General features: G+C 36.2%; 2 pseudogenes; both read left to right on the top strand.

The window, feature by feature from the left end:
- The first annotated feature begins 3,687 nt into the window (after positions 1 to 3,687).
- On the top strand, positions 3,688 to 4,013 carry LOC136128422 (cytochrome b5 pseudogene; annotated as a pseudogene).
- A 4,677-nt stretch (positions 4,014 to 8,690) lies between these two features.
- Positions 8,691 to 8,759, top strand: LOC136128636 (U4 spliceosomal RNA; annotated as a pseudogene).
- Positions 8,760 to 10,738: the final 1,979 nt, after the last annotated feature.

Below are 10,738 nucleotides of genomic sequence, written 5' to 3'. Positions count from 1 at the left end.
TTAATAATAATGCGTGTTTTTACAACTGGTTCACAAAATTCCTGAAAATTGGACAATCGGCTCTTGAGAGCAGGAGCAAAGTGGTGTAGAATTTTAACTCGATTGAATTGCATCAAAGGATCTGGTATTAAATCAAGTCTTCAAAACTTACTAGGATCTAACACATTAAGACTATGCATTTTCCTTATATAGTTAATGAATCCATGAATGAGAATGGTTGATTATAAATTGACTAATCCCTTAGGCTATCATTTTGCCAACTTTAGTTGGGAAATAACTGAGTTTTAAACTGTACATACATTTTTAAGAATCTGTCATCTTTTTACATATGCAAGAATCAATTCAATTCCCTTAAACAAAAGAACACAACAATTTTTCTCTTTTCACCTAAATTTTGCCAACAGCAATGACTTCTCAGCAACAGAATCCCTGCAGTTGTTTAGGGATTATTTTACAATGTGACAAAAGATTGCAATATAAAATTTGTTCCAATTAACATTCTTAAAATGTTTGCCTGCTAGAGAAAGGACTTTTCTTTAAAGTACTATGGATTTTCTTTTAACATGTTTTAGTTTAAACCTCCTGTTTCAGCTTAATGGAGCTGGCCCTAAGTAGAGGGATGAAGCCAGGAAATCTGGTATAAGACAGAAACTAGTGTGACCATACCCTTAGGTTGCAAAAATAAATCTTCAACAATGACAACTCTTAAGTTATTTATTATTGTCCTATGTTTTATTTGAACATTTCTTCACTGATCTATAGAATTGTGTAATCTTCATTCATTCATTACTTTAATGAATATTTGTAGAATGCTCACTTTGTACAAGGTACTATTATTATCCAGAGTCAACCTAAATAAAGAGGTAAACGGAGGCAAGCTCGAATAACCAGAAATCAAATTTATTTGGCAATAGCAGAGGAAATGCAATTCAGGAAATGCCAACTACAACAAGCTGCAGGTGAGTCTGTGGAAGGTTTGGGGTGGCCTCTATCCGTGAGTGAGGAGTGCAAAGAGGGTGCGTCCAGACAGAGTCCAAGCGGTAAGTTCATTCGCTTGAGGATGGGGAGAGATGCTTGGCGGATGTTCCTTGGTCAGAAGAGAAGTTCTGGTTTTCTGTCAGTCAGGCATTCACAAGAAATCAGTCTCTCAATTCCTAAGTTTCATTTTCCTGAGGGCACATGCGTGAGATTCTTCTTTTTATATCCTCTGGTTCCATTTTAGATTGAAATCCTTTCACACTAGAAATACAGTGTCTACCTTGTGGCTTTCCAGAGCAGATCTTTCAGCTCTCACAAACAGGGTAAAAACTACTGAGCTGTAGCCCATTTTCCACTTTGTAAGGAAGATGAACACCTCCTGAATGAAGCTGTTCTAGTGGCCTGTGGTCTTATCAGAGCTGGACGAGAAGGAGGCTTGAGGTCAACCTCACCAGTGGGGTAAGTTCGCATATCCAAAGAATTTCTTTACCATCCTGCTATCCTCTTCTTCCCAGCACCGGGGAGACTTCAAGAAGGTGCTCTGAATAGCAAGTTTAGGGAAAGAAAGTGAAGGAGGGAAGGTTCCACTGGGGCTGTTTTTCCTGGGTGAAGAGGTGATGTTGGCTAGCCCGAGTGTGACGTGAAAAATTATGAAACGCAAGAGTAAACAAGATGTAATAGTGAGACAGCTTCCCTAGTTTTTCAGAGGTAACATTTCATGCTACAGTTTTATTCTATTTAAAAATTTTTAATTGAGGTACAATAATTGACATATAACGTATTCATTTCAGGTATACAATGTTATGATTCGATACTTGCATAGACTACAAAATGATCACCACAATAAGTCTAGTTAGCATCAGTTACCTTACATAGTTAAAAAAAATTTCTTGTGATGAGAACTTTTAAGATTTACACTCTTGGCAACTTTCAAATATGCAATAGAGTATTATTAACTACAGTCACCATGCTGTATGTTACATCGCCATGACTTATTTATTTTATAACTGGAAGTTTGCAGCTTTTGATCCCTTTCACCCATTTTACTCCCCCACCCCCAAGTCCACTACCACCACCGGCCTCCAGCGACCACCAATCTGTTTTCTGTGTCTATGAGTTCAGTTTTTGAGTTTTTTTTTAGATTCCACATATAAGTGAGACCATATGGTATTTGTCTTTCTCTGTCTGACTTATTTCACTTAGCATAATGCCCTCAAGGTCCATCCATGTTGGCACAAATGGAAAGATTTCATTCTTTTTTATGGCTGAATAACATTCCATTGTGTATATGTGTGTATATATAGTGTGTGTATAGATACATATTATTTTCTTTAACCATTGATTTGTCAGTGAACGCTTAGGTTGTTTCCATATCTTAGCTATTGTAAATAATTCTGCAATGAACATGAGGGCACATATATCTTCTTGAATTAGTGTTTTTCTTTTCTTTGGATAAATACCCAGAAGTAGGAGAATTGCTGGATCATATGGTAGTTCTATTTTTAATTTTTTGAGGTATCGCCATACTGTTTTCCATAGTGACTGCAGTAATTTACATTCTCCCCAACAGTGCACAAGGGTTCCCTTTTCTCCACATCCTTGACAGCACATGTTATTTCTTGTCTTTTTGACAATAGCTGTTCCAACAGGTGTTAGGTGATATGTCATTGTGGTTTTGATTTGCATTTCCCTGATGAGTAGTGATGTAGAGCATCTTTTCATGGCCAGCTGTATGTCTTTGGAAAAATGTCTATTCAGATCTTTTGCCCATTTTTCAATCTGATTGTCTTCTTGCTATTGAGTTGTATGAATTCTTCATATATTTTGGACTTTTAAGTATATATATTAAATTTACAAAACGTCAAACATCGTCTTTTTCTAGTGTTTACAAATCTAAAACTACTAATGAATATAATGAGTCTTGGGCTAATAGAGTCATTGACTTTCTCCAGTATTATGAGGGATTAAAAACTGATTTTATTAAACTAAGCAAGAAGTAAAAGGAAAGAAATGTTAAGAGCTAATATTTCCTATTGCCAACATCACACCCAGTTAAGACCCTTTGCAGTTGCTATTCCCTCTGCCTGTAGTACTTTTGCCCCAGATCATCTTTGCACGATTAGCTCCATTTAGGTCGCAGTCCAAAGGGTACTTTTCAGAGAGGCCTCCCCTGACAACCTGATAGAAAGTAGCTTCATGCTCCATCATAGCACCCTTCTTTAATTTATTTGTAGCAATTAGGTTTTTCCAGAATGGATTTGTTCATTTTATTTGTTTGCTGGCTGATTTTTCTGTCTTTTCTCTCAACCAACTGGAAAGAAGGCAGAGCCCTTGTCTACTTTGTTCACTGCTACTTCCTTTGTGCTTGTCTGGCACATAATAAGAGCTCTGTGATTAGTTTTTGAACGAATATATAAGTGAATGGGCATATTTAACTGCTTTGGGGTTCTGTGGTATATTCTTCATTGGGAGTCTCACGGTGGATTCTAATATCTAGATGATGTATGCTTGGCTTATGTACTTAACATTTTGAATGCTGAGCCAGCTATTTACTGATTGTCATTGTCCATTTAAAAACATTAAGGGGGCCCAAGCACGGAGCCGGGCTGTGGGGAATGTCCCGGGACAAGTTCGGGGAGACACCGGCTGTACTCGGTCTGGCTCGGCTCCGCTGCTCCCTTTAGGGCCCGAGGCTCGCAGCGCTCCCAAATGGCCGAGGAGTCCTACAAAGCCGTGAAGTATACACGGCTGGAAGAGATCCAGAAACACAACCACAGCAAGAGCACCTGGCTGATCCTGCATTACAAGGTGTACGCTTTGAGCAAATTTTTGAGATGCTTGAGAATTGTCCAAAATTGTCCAAAATTATCACCGGGGAGCTGCATCTGGATGACAGGTCAAAGATAACCAAGCCTTCTGAAACTCTTATTACTACTATGGATTCTAATTCCAGCTGGTGGACCAATTGGGTGATCCCAGCTATCTCAGCACTGGTTATAGCCCTGATATATCACTTCTACACATCGGAACACTAAACATGTTCTCAGAGGCCAGTGGAAGAAAAGACTGCTTTGGTCCGGGGAGAAAGAAGCCACCGTTAACTGCTTCAACTGAACCCTTCACCTGAAAATGATTTGAATACACCTGTTTTCCTTTCCTCCTACATTAGACACAAAACAAACCAAAAACAACTATTCTTTCTACTCCTGAACTTTTAGAGTGTGCCTTTTTATCCATCAGCTTTGTTTTGATGTTCCACCACTATGGCATTTGCTTATTGTGGGCACAATCTTTTAAAACATACCACCATGTTTGGCTGTCTATTTGATATGTAATTGTTTTTAATGTTTGGAATCTGATTGTTTGGCGGTCATTTAATGTGTTAATCTTTCAGATGCAAGTTGTCTGTCTGATGTGAGCAGGGGCGTCCTTGGATCTCTTCTTGTGCTGCTTCATCTAATTGAATAATAAGGTATTGCATGTTTCCGGTGTCATTTTTTTGTTTGTTTTTTGTTTTCCAAGGAAATTAAGGAAGGCCCAGAAATAATAGCTTAAAGATTTCTAGTAATTGTTCTCCTTGAACAATCATATAGATGATAAAAAGAGAAAGTGGCCTGCAAGACCTCGAAAAGATACTCCATCTTTTCTTTGATTAAAAACACCAGCCACATCAACAAAAGCCTGTGAACCATGAGAGAACATTACCACTGTCCCTTCTCTCAGCTTAAACATGTCATTCTGAAGAGATTCTCAGTTATACAGTTTCTCAGGTTTTATAGACTCCTCCTTCAGAGCTGAAAACTGTTTACATGCTCCTATAAAGAAATGCTGATTCCCTAATTTGTAAAAAACACATATTTGAAAGAGATTGTGGGACATTTGGAATCTGATTTTTGAAGAAATTTAGCTCTGGTGTTGGGCCATGAAGAACTTTGGTGTGGACTGATTCAGTGGACTGGTTCAGTCATCCCTTATTTGTTTATTATTCTCTGCCCAGTGCTTTTTTCTTTAAATGTCGAAACTTGAGAGATGAATTTATAGACTTGAAGTACTTTGTAGTTAGCTATGATTGTCCATTGGCCTGCTAGCCGACTGATGAGCCATGGAGTTATTCAGAAATAACTAAACACATTGGAAAGGAATGTGTTTAAATTACAGAGCATAGATTTTTATAATCAATGACATGTATCACCCTCTGCCTTTTTTGTCACTGGAAGTTAGAGCGAATGTAGGAGGGCAGTGGGGCAGCTGACTCTATCACATGGGAAAGTACCTTGCAGAGGAATCCTTTGTTTAGATTTTAACAAACGTAAGCCTGGAACAAAAAAAAAAATTAAAAAAATAGAAAAATCAAAACATTAAGGGATTTTTACTACGATCAGGTTTGTTTTAAACTTTTATAGGTCAAGATTTTCACTGAATAGTGCCTGTCTCTTCAAAATATCTATAGACTTTGTATCTTCTGTCTTATAGTGTTATCACTTTATTTGGACTGATAATTTGAAATTAGAAACTTTGTTTTACATAGCTGTTTATCTTGTATATAGCTTGGGTTTCATATGTATGGACTGCGTAAATGATAAGAGATATATAAGTGATCATGAGACATATGACTTAAGCCTACAGGGATATGTTACTTTTGCATCCAAATAAATGAGTTTGGGCTAAGAGGTCCAGTAAGTGACTAAAACTTAGTCTAATCTAAAATAGACAAGTTATAATTAATAATATCACTTGTAAAGCTGCTTGAATTAGGCATGTCTTGCTTCACAGTTATTATACCACTGTGATATCTCAAACAGCAGATTCTATACGCCCATATTAGCAGAAAGTTTAGTGTTCGCTGGGTTGCCCACATTGGATATTTCTAAAAACCCTGGAGGAAAACTCTTATTTCCCACAATTCTCTCTCATTGTTGCTTGTCTTCATGGCAAGGCATCTTATTGCAGACAAATTCTACAATCATTCCAAAACTAGATTGTCTGTCCAACGTTCCTGACTCTGCTTTGCTCGTGGGCCTGTCTTAATTTCCCCAACCCAGTTACTATCAAGCAGTAACATTTAAGGGACTCTGCCAAGGAACTTGGGTATCACAAAATGGTCACAGCCAACTCTCTCATTAATTCCCACCTGTTCTTGCATTGTGAAGATTGTTTATCTTCTGCTCTCCTTTCCCTGTTCCAGCAAGTGGAACTCCAAATCCCAAATCCCTCACTCAGTTTCAATTGATATCTTTATGGAGATATCTGATAGATTGAATTATTGGACCCAATTCTTCACCACTTCTTGTATCTACACCCTCTGCCTTATAGCTTTATATTCTCTCCTACTAAAGTCTCTGCCTCTTGACTTTGACTCGGACATGTGTTTTGCTTTGGGTTGTAGGATGTTAGCAGCTGCAATGCAAAAATTAGCATTTTTTTTGGTGAAGCAAAACCAACCCAGGTGACTCACAGATCTGTGAAAATAAAGAACTTTGTTTCAGTCACTGTGTTTTGAGGTTGTTTGTTATGCACCATTATTGTGGCAAAGGCTAATTTATACAAGATGTAAGTCTTGCCATGGTAAAGTCAAATATTGACATTTTTGTGCAAAGTAGTTTGGCTACTTATGGCCCCTAGTGTCCCCATTCCAGAGTAGCGTTTTGGGTTTACTTTTGCATAATCAAAATGCATGTTAGAATTCTTTCTCAAAATAAAAAGTTTTCCTATAAAAGTGAAGAAAACCAAAAACTACTTTTAAATGGCCACTTTTCCATCTCTGAAAAAAAAATTAAAAGCCTTGCTGAACTCTATGCTCCAGATGAAAACCCAGATTTGTCAAAAAGGTTCAGAGAAGAAGTGGTATTGGTGATGATTCTGAAAGCCTGGATAGGATTTGAGTTGACAGATAAGAGATGGGAATATATTTTAAGTAAGGAGTGAAATGAACAAACTGTGATGACTAGAAAGCATGAAACTCATTCAGAACCACTTATATCATAATTTACTTTACAAACATTTATAAATATAATTTTTAAAAAAACCTTAAGTTGTGAAAAATGAAGGTAATCTATTATTGAACTCAAAGACCAATCAATACTAATAGAACTTCTTCAGGGTATTGAAGAAAGTACAAGTACAGTGAAGATTTGCCAAAAAAAAAAAAGAGCTATTTTAATCAGTATGTTGAAGACGTTAAGTAGACACATTCCAATGCCAATTCTATTACTACTTTAATCCTATTGTCCCCAATTCTCCTAGAAATTCCATTGAGATTTGCTTTGATTTATATCAGCATTCTGTATGTCATTATTTCTTGTTTCTCAGACTTAGCTTGAAGCATATTTGAAACACATGGGTTCAGTATATTCCATCTACCATTTGTCTTTAGGCCCTAATACCTTGGTTTGCATGTAGCAGGTACTCAAAATAGTTTCTGTTATTATTTTTAATTAATATTTATATTATTAGCTAATCACATTGATTCATCATCTCAGTTGCTCTGTGAGGTGGGTACCAAATTTAAGTCAATATTTTTGGTTGAAGAAACTGAGTCATAAAGAGATTAAATGATTAAGAGATGAAGTACCAAGTCACACTGGGAGTAAGTGGCAACACCATGACTCAAGTTCAGATCTGCCTAACACCAACACCAAGCTATTTTGAGTTGAACTGATGCACATGGTTTGAAAGACCATATGGAAACTACTGTATACAAGCCATGGACAAATATCATTGCAATACAAAGAGATGTGTTATACATTATATAAATGTATGTTTGTGAATGTGTATATACAGGGTGATTTGCCTTTCTCACTTCCTGATGATAAAACTTGAAGAATAACTGTTTCTGTGACACATGAACTGCAAATGTATTTTTTTCATTTTGCAGACCCTGGAATGCTCATTTACCTCTCTTCAGCTTGGGAGTTACAATGCATTCATAGCTAGCAAGAGTGAGCTACTGCTGCCTTAGACTCAGTGCTTAAAGAATCTCATAAGAAAATTGAAATTCCTACCTTTATTCAAGCTTGTCAGGAAATCTCCCTATAGCCCTTTGTATTTGAAAATGCATTATAGTTTTTTTAAAGCACGTGGGAAACGGTTTTACATTTTTTCAGTTGCACATAAAATCACTTTATGAGCTGCCAAATGAAAACTGAGAAAGCTCAGTGAATGGGGATGCCTCCTTCAAAATCTCCTATGTGAACTGGAGGTGCCGTGTTCTCTGCTTACATGGCTAATATGGTTACTTTATCTCTTCATTTCACCCCTAACTAGAAATTAGGAATTCTTTAAGACATGCCCATTAGTTAAAGTGAGACATAACCAGTGCTTACTAGCAGAAAGGAGACAATGAATATCCCTCCAAAAGCTATTCTCACACAGGAAGGGTTGAGAACTGAAATGGAGCTGTATTGGAGCCAAGGTTTTTTATGCTATTAAAATTAGTCTGGTATTAATCTAAACTAGACTATTTTAAGTTAAGATGTTTATTGTAATCCCCAGGACACTAAGAAACTAACTCCAAAAATACAGTAAAATAGACAACAATGGCACACTAAAAAATATCTATTTAACACAAAAGAAAGCAGTGACAGATCAACCAAAGAATAAAAAAGATAAGACATAGAAAACAAATAGAAAACGGCAGCTCTAAATCCTACCTTGTCAGTAATTACATTAAATACAAATGGATTAAACATGTCAATTAAAAGCTAGAGGTAGTAAGCTTTGCGCAGTGGCAGTATCGTAGCCAATGAGGTTTATCCGAGGCGCGATTATTGCTAATTGAAAAGCTAGAGATAGGAGTGAAGTAAGTCAGAAAGAGAAAAACAAATACTGTATGCTAACACATATATATGGAATCTAGGGGAAAAAAATGGTTCTGAAGAACCTAGGGGCAGGACAGGAATAAAGATGCAGACATAGAGAATGGACTTGAGGACATGGGGAGTGGGAAGGGTAAGCTGGGACGAAGTGAGAGAGTGGCATGGGCATATATACACTACCAAATGTAAAATAGATAGCTAGTGGGAAGCAGCCTCAAAGCACAGGGAGATCAGCTCGGTGCTTTTTGACCACCTAGAGGGGTGAGATTGGGAGGGAGACGTAAGAGGGAGGAGATATGGGGATATATGTATATATATAGCTGATTCACTTTGTTATAAAGTAGAAACTAACACACCATTGTAAAGCAATTATACTCCAATGAAGATGTAAAAGAAAAAAAAAAGCTAGAAGTAGAACAGATTTAAAAAAATAATCCAACTGCTTGGTGCCTACAGAAGACATACTTTATACTCAAGGATACAAACAGATTGGATGGAAAAACGACACCATGCAAGTAATAACCAATAGAAAGCTGAAGTGGCTATATTAACATCAGAAAGAAAAAATAGACTTTAAGACAAAATCTGTTACCAGACATAAAAAATATTATAAAAGTTTCAATCTATGGTCAATCTGTCAGGAAGACATAACAATTATAAACCTATATGCATCTGACAACAGAACCCAAAGTACATAAGCAAAAATGGACAGAACTGAAGGGAGATAGACAATTCAGCAATCATAGTTGGGGAGGCCTCAACATTCCATTTCCAGTGAAGGACAGAATAGGCAGAGGGTCAATACGAAAATGTAAGACTTGACCAACACTATAAACCAACTAACTAGACCTATCAGACATATATAGAACATTCCAATCAACAGCAGCAAAATACACATTCCTCTCAAAGTCACATGGAACAGGTTCCAGGATAGACCACATGTTAGCCATAAACAAGTCTCAGTACATTAAAGAGGAATGAACTCATACAAAGTATATTCTCTGACTGCAATGGAATTAAATTAGAAAAAAATATTAGGAGGAAATTTGGAAAATTCACAATTATATGGAAATTTTTAAAAACACACTCCTAAAAAACCAATGGGTCAAAGGTGAAATCATAAGGGAAAGTAGAAACTACTTTGATAAAGTATACATCATGTTGAAAACTATGGGATACAGCTAAGTCAGTGCTTAGAGGAAAATTTATAGCTCTAAAGACTTATATTTAAAAAGAAAGATCTCAAATCAATAGCTAAACTTCCACCTTAGGAAACTAGAAACAGAAGAGTAAACCCAAAACAAGCTGAAGGAAGAAAGAAAAAGAAGACGATTTTTCAAATGTAAAGAGAATTAGTGATTTTTCTATAAACTCTTAGTGAAATTTTTCATTTGAAGAGCTAACTGTAATTTATAAGTACAGAGATTATTATAAATTTTATTTAATGATTATAAAAGTAATACTTGAAGATTGCCTAGAAGTATTTAAAATATCACAACCTAGAGTCACTCATCATTACCACTTTGGTACATTCCCTTCCAACCTTTATTCTAGGCCCAATGAATAAAACCTATATAGTGGACAGGGTATATATACATGTCTCTCTATATTTTTTCACTCAATAGTTAATTGTAAATTTCCCTGGTTATTAATATTTCTTTGAGATAATTTCAATGGCTGTATAATAATGTCCCCTGCACATACAACTTAATTTATTGAAACATTTCTATATTTTTGGACATTTAGATTGCTTTTAATTTTTTTTCTTAGAATAAAGGTCTACATGTGGGATTACTAGGTCAAAGATTAAACTTTTTTAAAGCTTTCAACTATTGTGATTTGCTTTTTAGAAAGAACATACCAATTTACATTACCACTAGCAGTGTACTAGAATACCTGTGGAGATAATATTTTCTGAATCCAAGTTTAGTCACACAATTTGACAA

Source organism: Phocoena phocoena, chromosome 9, assembly GCF_963924675.1.
Source record: "Phocoena phocoena chromosome 9, mPhoPho1.1, whole genome shotgun sequence".
Lineage (NCBI taxonomy): Eukaryota > Metazoa > Chordata > Mammalia > Artiodactyla > Phocoenidae > Phocoena > Phocoena phocoena.
The sequence above is the reverse complement of the archived record's forward strand: the minus strand, read 5'-3'. Positions and strand labels throughout refer to the sequence as shown.